We start from the raw sequence: 13,948 nt of genomic DNA, 5'->3' as shown, positions 1-13,948 counted from the left end.
TTCATTGGAAAAATTTGGTTTAATTTCCCCCCTTTAAATCCATTAATATTTGTTGTACATAGCTAGGTTCGCTGGCATTTGGTGTGTATACATTTATTATGGTGATTTCTTTTTGCTGGATGGATTCTTTCATCATTATGTGGTGTCCTTTTTTAATCTCTTTGAATGTTTTTGCATCAAAGTCTATACTATGTGATATAAGGATGGCTGTGCCGGCTCATTTCTCCTTTCCGTTAGCCTAGAATATCTTTTTCCATCCTTTCACCTTCAGTTGCCACTGATCTTTGTTGGTGGGATGTTTCTTCTGTAGGCAACAGGCAGATGGTTTTGGTTTTGATCTAGTCCACTAATCTATGATGTTTGATTAATGTATTTAAGCCATTTACATTCAAATTAATATGGATAGGTGGCAGTTTGGTCCTGCATTTTACCAATGGGTTGTTGTTTGATTGAGTCTTCTGTTGTTTGTTTACTGGTATTCTCTCCACATTTTTCTTTGATTTGGTAGGTGCTATTCCCTTTTTTTTTTAAAGATTTATTTTATTTTTATAGGATATACAGAGAGGAGGAGAGACAGAAAGATCTTCCGTCTGATCATTCACTCCCCAAGTGAGCACAATGGCTGGTGCTATGCCGATCTGAAGCCACGAGCCAGGAACTTCTTTCTGGGTCTCCCACACGGGTGCAGGGTCCCAACACTTTGGGCTGTCCTTGACTGCTTTCCCAGGTCACAAAGCAGGGAGCTGGATGGGAAGTGGAGCTGCCGGGATTAGAACCGGCGCCCATATGGGATCCCGGCACGTTCAAGGCGAGGACTTTAGCTGCTAGGCCACTGCGCTGCCAGGCCCGGTAGGTGCTGTTCCTTTGTCTGTCAAGAGAGTATCTTTTTTTTTTTTTTTTTAAAGATTAGTTTATTTCATTGGAAAGGCAGATATACAGAGAGGAGGAGAGACAGAGAGGAAGATCTTCCATCTGATCATTCACTCCCCAAGTGGCTGCAACAGCCTGTGCTGCACCCATCCGAAGCCAGGAACCTGAAACTTCTTTGCGGGTCTGCCATGCAGGTGCAGGGTCCCAAGACTTTGGGCCTTCTCGACTGCTTTCCCAGGTCACAAGCAGGGAGTTGGATGGGATATGGAGCTGCCTGGATTAGAATCGGTGTCCATATGGGATGCAGGTGCGTTCAAGGCGAGGACCTTAAAACTATTATGCTATTGTGCTGGGCTCTAGAATATCTTTAAGTATCAGTTGTAGTGCAGGTTTGGAAGAGGCAAATTCTTTGAGCTTTTCTTTACTGTGGAAAAATTTTGTTTTCAAGACAAAGGAAAGCTTTGCTGGGTATGTTATTCTGGGCTGACAATTTTTTTCCTTTTAGAATCTGGGCTATGTGACTCCATTCTCTTCTGGCCTGTAGAGTTTCCTGTGAGATCAGCTGTGAGTCTGATTGGGGTTCCTATATAGGACAATTGATTTTCTTCATGTGTACTTGCCCGCCAGTGACCTGGACTGTTAGTTGCCATCTTGTTGACTTAGTGATCTCTTTGACCCTGAGCCCCACATTACCCTATAATAGCTCTACGTTACAGGGTTTATCTGATCTGATATCTAGTGGCATGATTGGAATGGGGATATTTTTCAAAGCATGTATTACTTCTGGATTCAAACAGAATAAACACTTTCTCACTTTTTTTTCCCAAGCTTTTTTTTCCTACTCCTTTAAGCACACAGCTTGAACTGTTGATAGAACGTTTTATAATTTTGCTTTGCTTGTACACTATGATTTCTATAAAAATTTTGTCAACAGCATTTAGGAATATGGTGACCTCTGTTTTCTATTATATGAAGCCGTAATTCTGTTTGGTTTTGGTGTTCAACATTCCATTTTTTCACTTAATAATGCAAAACAGCAGCTATAGAAGTTCTGTTTATCCAGCTTTCCTAATTAAAAGATACAGTCCTGGGATTTCATTTTCACAAGAAGTTTATGATATTTTGTTGTGGAAAAAAATTAGCTGGGTTCTGGCTCCTATTCCTGGGAGGGAGATTAAAAAATAAATTTAATGTATTTTTAAAAGACTTATTTATTTTTGTTGGAAAGTCAGATTTACAGAGAGGAGAGACAGGAAGATCTTGCATCTGCTGCCTCATTCCCCAAGAGGCCACAATGGTCAGAGCTGAGCTGGTCTGAAGCCAGGAGCCAGGAGCCAGAGCCAGGAACTTTTTCTGGCTCTTCCATGTGGGCACAGGGCCCAAAGGCTCTGGGCCATCCTCTACTGCTTTTCCAGCCACAAGCAGGGAGCTGGATGAAAAGTGGAGCAGCCAGGATACAAACTGGCCCCATGTGGAATCCCAACACTAGAAGGTGAGGATTTTAGCCACTAGGCTATTGTGCAGGGCCTGGAAGTGAAATTTTTAACTCTGGAATTTTCCTCAAGCGATGAAAGGATCTTCTTATTTATGGTTGGCCCTTTTGATAGCACCTGAGTTTGTGCTAATGAAGTGACTCCCAGTAGGCTCCCATGGAGTTTTAGCATGGGAGAATGACTGTGCCAGATGGACAAACCACCTATCATTGGAAATTTGAGGCTTTGAGTCATGTGATATCAGCCTGATGTCCTCGTCTCTGGAAGACTGGAGACTTAATCCAATCATAAGGGCTGTGATCTAGTTCACCAGGCCTATGAAGTGGCACACCAGTGAAAATACTGGGTACTCAGAGACAACCAAGTTTGCTCGTTGGTGATATACTCTAATGTGTAGGTAGGCTAGTACATTTTGACTTCATAGGAAAAAGGTATGGAAACTGTATTTGAGACCCTCTAAGATCTGCCCTATGTGTCTCCCATTTCCACAATTTGTTACTTTGTTACTTTCTATTGTAATAAAAGTACAATTGTAAGTGTAGTAGCACTTGGCTAAGTTCTGTGAAACACCATGAATTGTTATATGTCATGAGCTTAAACAGGTTGTTAGCACTTTTGACTTTGTGATTAGCTGGTCCGAAGTGTGGCTGGCTGAAAACACTTGGACTTGTGGTTGCTGTCTGTAGTAAGGGCAGTCTAGAAGAGGTTTATGCCATTGACTTATGAATTGTGACCTACCTCCAAGTAGTTGGCCCCAGAAGTGAAGCGTAAGACTGAAAGTCAAGGGGAGTACCATTGATATTATTGCTCCAAGGTGTTAGTAAAAAGACTTCCTGTGAAGACAAAGCCATATTCTCTACCGAAAAGAAATAAAATTGGTAAAAACTACAATTTTACAGTATAAAAGTTTGTCAACACACTTGAAAGGATTGGAAATAAGACAACTTATTTATCAAATTTTGTGTTGTAAAGTATTGTTAAAGAACAGGTGGTGTGAATGAAATAAAAAAGATGGGATTTTGAAGATATCTAGGTTAAAGTTAAAATTTTAATACTGAGAAGGCTAGAATGGAAATCATCACCATGGAGCAGGAATTTACTCTTAATTTACTACACACTGCAGCCGCACTATCTGTAGCAATCATGTACTCTCACTTAAAACTAGTATGGTTTTTACTATGAAAAAAATCAATTCAAGAGGTCAGCAACTTTTAGTTTGCAAATGATAAAATACAACTTTTGAGGTAACTTCAAGGCAATTTCGTAGGAATTTAAAAATTGATTAATGGGTACGAAGTTATAGTTTGGAGGGAGAAAGATAATTCTCGTGTCTTATTGCACATTAGCATGATTAAATAATGATAGTGCACTGGACATTTTTCTTTACAAAGCTCTAAGAGGATTTTGACTGCCTTCACTGTCAGAATTGATAAGTGTTTGAGGAAGTAGATCCATTTATCCTGACTTCAGCTGCAAACAATGCACACATATGTTAAAACAGCCAAGGATCTCTCTTCCATACAAAGGATTTTTAAAAAAATTCTTTGAAAATTTATAGTGTTAAAAACAGTACATTTGAAGAATATGTTGTCTAACATATTTATCTTTTTATTTTTCCAGTTTTAAAAGCCTCTGTGAATGCATGTTTGTTAGGTGTGAAGTTCAGAGAAGCATCACTGACACATGAAAGAGAGGTAGCCAGGACACTAGGTAACAGGTGTATTATTTGAGAAGCAATAATGCTAAAATCCTTAGGATGACACATGATTCTGTTCTAAATGTTTTGCCTTCCTTTGTGACCCACACATCTTCCTTTGCAGACCTACCCCTCTGACTGCACACTTTCCTCTGTGACCCACACCTTCCTCTGTGACCCACACCTTCCTCTATGATCTAAATGTCTTCCTCTCTGTGACCCACACATTGCACTGTTAATGGCTAGTAATAAAATAATTTATTATTCTTTTTCTTTGCTTGAAAGTTGTGAAATTATCCCCAAATGCCAATATGTGAAAGAGGAAGTATTTAAACTAGTGCTTGAAGTTGTATAGTCTTGGCCTTTCTAAAAGAAGTTAATAATGTCAAGTAAACCAAAAGATAATGTAATAAAACAATTAAACCCACACATACTTACACATCACCACAGGAGGATGTACCTGTTTGCCTGCTGACCAGTGTTGTTCAATCCCCAGGATTACTGTGAGCAACCTCAGTTACAGGGTAATTATCCACTCTAGTTCCATCAGTTGTACCTTTTATTTATTAATTTTATTTTAGATTTATTTCTTTTGAAAGTCAGAATTCCATGTAGAGAGGACAAACATGCACATATACACAGACATACAAAGTTATACACACATATAGAGTATATATAGAGAGTGTATGTGTGTTTATATATATATATGTGGAGAGAGAGAGAGAATGAAATGAATGAGTAAGTCTTCCATCCTCCAATACACTATCCAGATGGCCACAATGACTGGGCCTGGGCCAGGTTGAAGCCAGGAGCCTGGAGCTTCTTGTAGCTCTCCCCTATGAGAGACAGAGATACAAGCACTTGAGAAATCTTCTGCTGTTTTTCCTAGGCCACAAGCAGGGGGTTGGCTTGAAAGTGGAGCAACTGGGACACAAACCAGTGCCCATATGGGTAATAGGCATTGCAGATGGTGACTTCACCCACTATGCCACTGTGCCGCCCCTACATTCTCTTTCCTTAAACAGGGGATTTATACTGCTTCCTCCTTTTGTTCCATCTTGCCATTCTTTCTTCAATGTCAGTAATAGCTAGAAATGAGCCAGGCCAAAGTCAGGAGCTAGGAAGTCAACCTAGGACTTATACAGACAGTAAACCTGGGATACAAACCCAAGCACTCCTGTGTGAGATGTCAGCGTCCTGGTTGGATTCCCAACAGCTGGACAAGTGACTGCCCCTGCTGATAACCTCTGTCATAGCCAGTCTAAATGGTCTTTTCTAAGTGTTCACCAGGCTGTTCCTGAATGACTTTGTAGTTGCCCACCTACCGATTCCAACACTATCCATGCATTGTGGTTTGGATATGGTTGTACCCCCAGAACTCATGTGTTGGAAACTGGATCTTCTGTGTGCTGATATGGAATTGATGGGATCTCAAAGTAGTGAGGTCTAATGAGAGATGGTGAGATCATGGAGATAGCACGTATGGAAAAAGATTAGTGCCTGCTGAAGGAAGTGGGTCAGGTTGCTTGTGACTGGTTTAGTTAGTTGTCAAGTGAGACCATGCCCTGTGCTTGGCCATGTCTCTCTGTGCCCCACTACTCTGTCATGTTATGATGCGGCAGAAGCCCCCCAAGCACTGTGAGGCAAAATCAACTACTTTTGTACCCAGGCTTAGGTGTTTTGTTAGAGCAATCCAATATGGACCATGGCATCAGGACACATTCTTGCCCTGCTAGACTGCTGTTATCCTCCTAGACCATCTATGTCTCCATTGATTATTTTCCTGTCCACTACTAACAGAACCTTCTTTTGGCCTTCGATCCTCTGCATTCATTTTGCATGTAAACTCACTAACACCTGTGCTTGCTCACCTCTGTAGCACTGATGACCTAATTTCTAAGCTAAAGAAAGCCCACCCCCCCTTGCCTCTTCCACTGTCTCAATTACAATAATTTCCTGTTTTCTGCAGGCCTTGCCTCAAGTCAGCTCCAGAGACAACTGCTTTCTTCCTCACCCTCTCCTTGTGGCTGCCCAAAGCTCCTCACTATCTGATCCCTGACCTCATACACACGCAAGAACCCTTTCCCTTGAGCAGGTGGAAAGTTTTGAAAAAATTGTGAGGATGCTAATTTTGAAATAAGAAAATAATATATCAACATATTTTTAAAGTCAAACAGTATTCCAAAGCTAAGATTATAAAAAAAAACACTTCTGACCTTTTTGTCTTCCTTACCTATATATATATGCCTCCCAGAGTCAATAGCTTTTAAGTATTTTAGCATTTCCTTCTAAACTTTTATTTTGTATTTCCAAATAACATCCGTATATTTATATTTTTGGTTTAGCTATTATCAGTTTTTTCTCCCATTTGCTGTGCTTAGGAACTGACCCCCTCCCCCATACACAAACACATGGACATTGTTTTAAACCCTAAAAATGGCTTTATTACAACTGGAGAACACAGTGTTTTTGCTATTCCAACAATGAAATTGTTGTCTGTAACTCACGCACATGGTGTATTAGGATGGCATCTTTTTTTCTTGTTCCACATTTTGCCCGTACTACTAATTACCTCTTTTTGTTAACTTATTTTTGGTTAGCCTGTAATAATTAAACGTATTTATGGCACACAATGTGATGACTCATATAAATTTTACAGTGAATAAACAGGAATTAGCAAATATATCACTCTGGACTTTTTTTCATTTCTTTTTCATGAGAGCATTCACAACCCTCTGTTCTGGCTATTTGCAAATATATACTGTGTGATGCTCACTGGTCACCTTAGTGCACAATTTGAGTGCCAGTGTTTATTTCTGCTCTTTACTGATAACTTTGTATGGGTTAAGAGGTCTCTCCTTATCCTTTCTTCCTCAGCTTCTCCCATTTCTGCTAACTACCATTCTACTCATTTCTTCTGTGTGGTCAACACGTGGATTCCACATGTAAGATCATGACATATTGTGTCTGTGTCTAGATGGCTCTAGATGATTCTATGTAACATTTTGTCCTGCAGTACCATCTATGCTTCTGAAAATGACAGTTTCTTTTTCTTTTATGACTGATACACATGCATTTATGCCAAGTTTTATTGATTTGTTGCCGGACTCATTAGATTGATTCTAAATAAATGCTTCATTTTTAAATACCCTTAAGCCACCTATGTCCATTACAAGCTTCTCAAAAGAACATTCTACAAGGTATGAAACAAATCAAATCTTCTGTCAGTTACTTTTTTCTTTTTCTGTTTTGAGATAGCCCTCTGTAGCTGCTGAGCCATTCAGCCTGTGCGGATTGCTCGTGAGACCAGTCACGTGGAGACATTCCGCTCCTATCCTTAACTGTCATTGCAGGACTTTCCTGAGTCCTCTCCTGTGCTGGGTTCCTGAAGTCCTTATTTTCCTCTTTCTTGGGTTTTGCCTGTATTCTGGTGAGGTATAACTTCCAGTAAATCACTGAGGCAAACATACGTGAGGTGATATCTTGCTTTTAAAAGATGTATTATTCATTTCACATGCAGAGCAAGAGACTGACCAATCGACATATAAGTGGACTGACCTGCTGGGATTGCAAACAGCAGCTTTTGCTGCTGTACCACAACACTGAGTCCAGAGGTAGTTTCTTAAGAACTGATTTGTTGGACAGTGTCTTCTTTCTCTTCCCTGTGTATGTGATGGCTTCCCTGGGCTTTGGCCTCAAAATGAGCTCTGCTCAGAGTTCTGCTGTTTGTGAATCACACTTAAGCTGTTCAGCTAGCTGTCTGCTATGCTGAACTGCTATATTTCACCTTCTGAGGCCTCCATCAAATTTCCTTACTCAAATCAGGCTGTTCCTAAGAACCATGATTATAGAATTTCAAAATGCAATCTCCTTCAGCTCTTGATACCTACCCCCCTCTTTTTTTCTTTCGTTTTGCAAGTACAGGTGTAAATGCCTTTTTGTTCCCAAGCTTTGTGTTCAATAACTATAATTTATAAAACTTACAAAGGCTGAAGGTTTGACATGTAATACGTGACACTTAATACGTGAAACTAGTAGAACGAGGAACATTTCACTTTATCATCCCATTTGCTGTCCTTGAGAGGATCTGGGGAGGGTTGGAAAAAGAGGGCCTGGTGGTTATCTTACAGATTTAAGCACGAATTTAACTGGGAGGTCTGTTTACTGCATCTTAACACACAACTAAAGGAGAGCATAACCAATGTGGGAAATTCAAAGTGCAAAGTTCTTTTTTTAATATATCGATTTAAAAGGCAAAGATAGAGATAGAGACCAAGAGAAAGTCTTCCATTTGTTGACTTACCCCCATGTGGCCACACTGAGTGAAACTGGAGCAGGTCAAAGCCCGGGGCCAGGAACGTCTTTCAGGTCTGCACAAATGGGATGTTGGCAGTGGCTCAGTCCACTACAACACAGTGTCAATCGCACAGAAACATAGGATTTTAAAGCAATTATTACTACTATTTAATTTTCACGTGAAAGAATCTGGGAATAGGATAAGCTGAGTGGAATTCCAGGGAAATCGTCATGAACTTCCAAGATTTGTATGAGGTGGGACTGTTCTAAACGAACTGTGATATGTGGTTACAGATAGACATAGGACCTCTTTAATATGATCACAAAAGGATCCATATCAGAATTTGTGGAAGAAGGATAATGTAAAATAAACATTGGATATTGCTTGAAAATGCCGTGCCCTGGGTATTGTGGGAAGAAGCAAGAACAAGGTTTGTGCAGTAAAAGGAAATTTGTTTGGCTAGAAGAATAAAGGAGTCTGAAAGCAATATGATTTGGGTGTGGTTAGAGAGGAAATGCCATGATCTCATCCTACACTGATTAAAGTAAAAATACAACCATAATTTGAGGCTTTCATGTAATCTTGGTGCTATGAAAAAAAATGTCCCCGTTGGATGAGGGGTTCAGAAAATAGCAGACCTGGTAAAATCTTAACTTTCAAATGTGTTCTCCAGTTTGCATGAATGTGTGAGTGCCTATTCAGTAGACAACTCCGGAAGTGCTGAGTAATACTTGTTTGGAAAAGTTAGCAATGTTGCAGATCTTGCACTGGGCCCACTGAGTTCTCTGAGGCTGACACACAAGGCTTTTCTGATAAATGCAAGACTGCTTCTCCGTTTACCAAGATCAGTGGCCTGTTTTGAGGCTAAGGGCATGTTTGGCAAAAGGAGTCCATCCTGGAAACTTTTATTACAAAAAGAGAAAGCATGTTCACTCAAAGAGGCACTGACAACCCGCACTTAGGAAATGGAACAGTTATTTTAGGACCAATTATTTAACCCAGTGAAAGCCACACCATACAAGTTCCTGTTGCATTCACTGTACTTGGTGCTGTTCAACAAAGCAGACATGCCCAGCTTTTCATGGCTTTGACTGACATGCAGGAGCTACTTAGGAAAGAGGAAGGCTTATCTGGCTTGTAGTTTTGGAGGTTCGGAGTCAGATGCAGGTAGTGGAATGTGTGCATGGAGGGAGGTTCACATGGAGTGCCAGGAAGGGAACCTGGAGACAACTTCTGTACCCAACCCTCTGTTGCATAGTGCCCTCTGAGGGTAAGCCCCCAGTGACCTGTGGACTGCCCACTGCCAGAAACCAGCTCTGGCTGACTTGAGAGCTTGCAAAGGATGCATGGATCAGTGAGAAGACAAGGAGGAGACATGGACCACTACAGCATGACGTTCATAATGGACAATTCAGAAAAGTTGCCTTCTTTATTTGTATAGAATTCATCACAAGCTTTTGCACAACATCCAATTGTTTCATTTTTACTTCATTGTTAAAGAATGATTACACAAACAATCCTAAGAATCATTATTATTATTTTACTTTAGAGTAAATATTTTCAGAAAGCTATTACTCGTTCAAACCTGCAGTGACCTGGCTGAAGCTGGGAACTGCATGGTAGCCAGCACATGCAGTTACATAGTGACAGGTGGTTTACTTATATCCAAAATCAATTTTACTAAACCAGAACTAGTATTACATAAAATATCAGGAATACAAGATTAAAAGGAAAGCCTATGAGTGAGAGAAATTTTAAAAGGCATATATCATAGATTCTTTACTAAATCTTATGATCAATTGTGTATTATCATCACCTTCACCTAGTACTGAATCAATTGTTTTTTTGTTCTTTTGTTAAAGGGCAGTGAAAAGGATCAGGACAGCTCAACCATTCTACGAACAGAGGGCTTTTATAAGAAGCTTCGTTTTATCTTTATAAACGGTTTTCTTTCCTTAAATATAAGTGCCAATATAAGGTAGAAGTTTCAAACCATTTTTCTTTGGTGGGTCACTTTTGGCTCCCTTTAAAAGATGCCCCATATACTTTCTGCTTTCCATGGTGAGCAACCAAAATGCGTCATTTCATGTGTTTCATGTGTTGCATGGTAAATAAACTATTTGTGCCTCCATAATTGACATCTGTTTCCAAGATATTACCAAACCATTTCTTAAGGAGAACATTACATATATTAGGGCAAGTTCCAGGACAAAGGTGGGCATGTAACAGGATGTTTGGGGACAATGTGGGCTCAATTGTGCCATTGTATCCTTTTAGCTGTGTGCCATTGCCTTAAGTTGCTAAAGACTCTTTTACTATAACATGATTGATCAGTTTGAGGTGTTATAACAGTTACAGGCATCATTTCACATTTGCAGAAAAACAACAATAACATACACAGAAGAATTCTATGGAATATTAGAGAGGTGATGGAGTGTCCTTACAATGAGGTGAGGCAGCAATGAGGTGACCAGAGACATTCTGCAAGGTCTTACCACTCAGCCAGAAACTTCTCATAGCCTTGCTAACCGAGGAGCTGTGCTCGTCACTCTCTTGCTCCATCTGTCCCAACTGCATGGCTTCCCGCATCCCACTAAGCTTATCTCTCAGACCAAGACTCTAGCTTTTTTTTTTTCTTAAAGATTTATTTTTATTGGAAAGTCAGATATATATTGAGGAGGAGAGACAGGAAGATCTGTCCACTGATTCATCCGCCAATTGGCCACAATGGCAGGAGCTGCTTCCTGATCTCTCATGCAGGTGCAGTGTCCCAAGGCTTTGGGCTGTCCTTGACTGCTTTCCCAGGCCACAATCAGGGAGCTGGATGAGAAGTGGAGCAGTCAAGATTAGAACTGGTGCCTATATGGGATCCCAGTGCATGGAAGGCAAGGCTCAAGGCCCTAGTTTAACCCATCAGCCATTAACTGTCAACTTAAGACTTTGAGATTGAACTATCTGCATTGGTTTGTTTGATTGAATTGCATCCAATCCCTAACACCTACCTTATGGAATTTAGAGATGAATAAAAGAAAATAATTAGGTGGAGATAATTAAAAGGTACTAATTACCTACTCGTCTGCCCTTCTGACAAGCTGTGCACTTTAAAAACAGATTGAAAGGGAAAGAGAATGTTTTTCATAAGATTGTTCCAAAGCAAGCAAAATATTTAATTCATTAGTACAAATCAGTAACAGTTACAATGGTAGTAATTCAGTGGATGATTTCCATGTGCCAAATACCTTGCTAGCAGTTCTCACACAGGTTTCATTTAATGCTCCCAATAATTCTATAGGGTAGGCTTCATTGTTATCTCCATCATCTTATTTTTAAACACAAAGGTGGTCGGCCTGTTGTGGTGGCCTAGCAACTGAAGTCCTTGCCTTGAACATGCTGAGATCCCATAAATTCTAATCCCACAAGTTATAATCCCGGCAGCGCTGCTTCCCATCCAGCTCCCTGCTTGTGGCCTGGGAAAGCAGTCGAGAACGGCCCACGGCCTTGACACCCTGCTTTCCTGGGTTTAGTTTCAATGCATAGATAAGTCAAGAATCAAACCTACTGAATTTGACCTTAAAATGTATCAATCTTCACCCTGCTTCCCCCAGATCTGGTCTATGTGGCATGCTTTTGTGTGGTCACTGTGGAACATCTGTGTGATAACACATTCCAGTTTGGCCTGAAGGGAAGGTGGTGTGGAGGTTCTGAAAAGCCTGGTATTACTTCAGAGCTCCCCTTTTCATCTAACACTGTTTTGGAAGGGCAGTAGTGCAATTTCTCTTATCAGCTAAAGCTCTAGACATAGTTAGCTTGTAGATTGGGCACATACCTGTTAAACTAGAGGAAGAATTGGTGCAATCTTAGTTTACATTCATATCAAACAATCCATTCTATGACAAAGATATGGAAGTTGGTTCATAAGTGGCAGTGAACTAAATACCAGCTTGAAAAGCAAAATAAAGAAGAGCAGTTTGCAGTACTGGTGTGGATGTGTGTGTGTGTGTGTAACTGTGAGTCAAACTAATGTCACAAATTTTAAATTATTGAATTAGGCAATACAAGATTAAGTCTTTGAAATGCACTAATGTGGCACATCATCTCATAATTAGGATTTTAGGAATAGCTTCCTCACATTCCAACATGGCAAAAAACGTGCCCATTAATTTTTACTGCAGCTTATCCCAAGATTGAGGCAAAATCAGCTAACAGTTTAAGAAAGAATAGGGGGGTAGTTAGAAATCATTGTTCAAGGGCAATGATTTTGCTTCCATAATTTGTATTGTTACTTTCCAAACTTCCCTTTAGATGTACAGATAAGCCATCCCCGTTAATCACTTGACAATGATGTATATCCTACACTGAAGTCTATGCCAATAGATAAAAATAGCTTTAAAGAAATGTTTTATGTATAGTAGTATTCATCCTATATTACTTTTATGTGTTATTTAGTATTTGTATCATTTGCAACCAAATAGCATTGGAAGTAATTTACATGTTCAATAATTAGGAACTGAGCTAAGTAATCTACGTTATCTTTTGAGATGCTATTAACAAAGAGCTTACTATAACCAATTAAATCATCATTATGCTAAGTAAATAGAATAAAATCACAAGTCTTTTAGAATCTAAATTTTTAGAATTTCCAAAGAGAAGAAAATGTTCAGATTGATTATGTCTCTGGATTGTGAAACATGGGTATTAGTTTTTTCCCCCTATGGCTCTTTTTGCTGTGTCGTTCATATTATCTGCCATAAGGATTATTTTCATAATTTCAAGCAAAGCTAGAAATACTATTTAAGCGGCATTTAAATTATTCATAGGTACCATTGGAAACCTCAATTAACACAGTCACTGTTATGTTTGAGTATTCAGACAGTTCCGATATTATGAAATTTTAGTATCTTTAATAAAAATAGTTTCTTAAAGGAGGACAAGTTAAGGTTTAATTGTGGCTGTCACCCCAGTGCCATTCATGGCAATAGAATTGAATGTGCCTGAAGTGCGTATTGACTTAAACTTGGGCTACTGCCCCATGAGCGCAGTGACTGGGAGGTTGCTTCTGATGTTTTCTCAAGGTCATGTGCCGGCTATTACATCCTACTCACTCCCACTCTTCCTCTTATTTCCATAGTGACCCTGCTGCCCTGCAAAGGTCTTTCCCTTGAGGAAATTCTCCTACAATTCTCTTCTCTTTGAATACTCAGGCAGCAAATGAAGTCACCCTTTGAGTAAACCACCCAGCTAAGCGTACTGTGATTGTCCTGAGAGCACTTTTTATGATGCGATTGTACTGTAATCCCTGTGATTTATGTCTGTCTTCCTGGTGTACTTGAAGCTCTGCTAAGGGAAGAGCTTGATCTTTTGTTCCCTACTGGATTCCCAGTCGTTAGCATACAGTCTAAGCCTAAGAGTTCTGTAATCATTTGGTACGTACAGGAGTGAGCTCATTATGTCATAGAGACACGAGATGTGACTTTCAAGTGTAAAATCCTTGCCTGGAGTAGAGGCCTGGGAGTTAAATATTATGAGACTTGGTTGCTGTGTAGCAGAGTGAGAGTTGTGCCTTCTTTCGTACATATTAGTATTTCTGCTTGT

Source organism: Ochotona princeps, chromosome 13 (assembly GCF_030435755.1).
Source record: "Ochotona princeps isolate mOchPri1 chromosome 13, mOchPri1.hap1, whole genome shotgun sequence".
Classification (NCBI taxonomy): domain Eukaryota; kingdom Metazoa; phylum Chordata; class Mammalia; order Lagomorpha; family Ochotonidae; genus Ochotona; species Ochotona princeps.
This window is presented reverse-complemented; position numbering follows the sequence as displayed.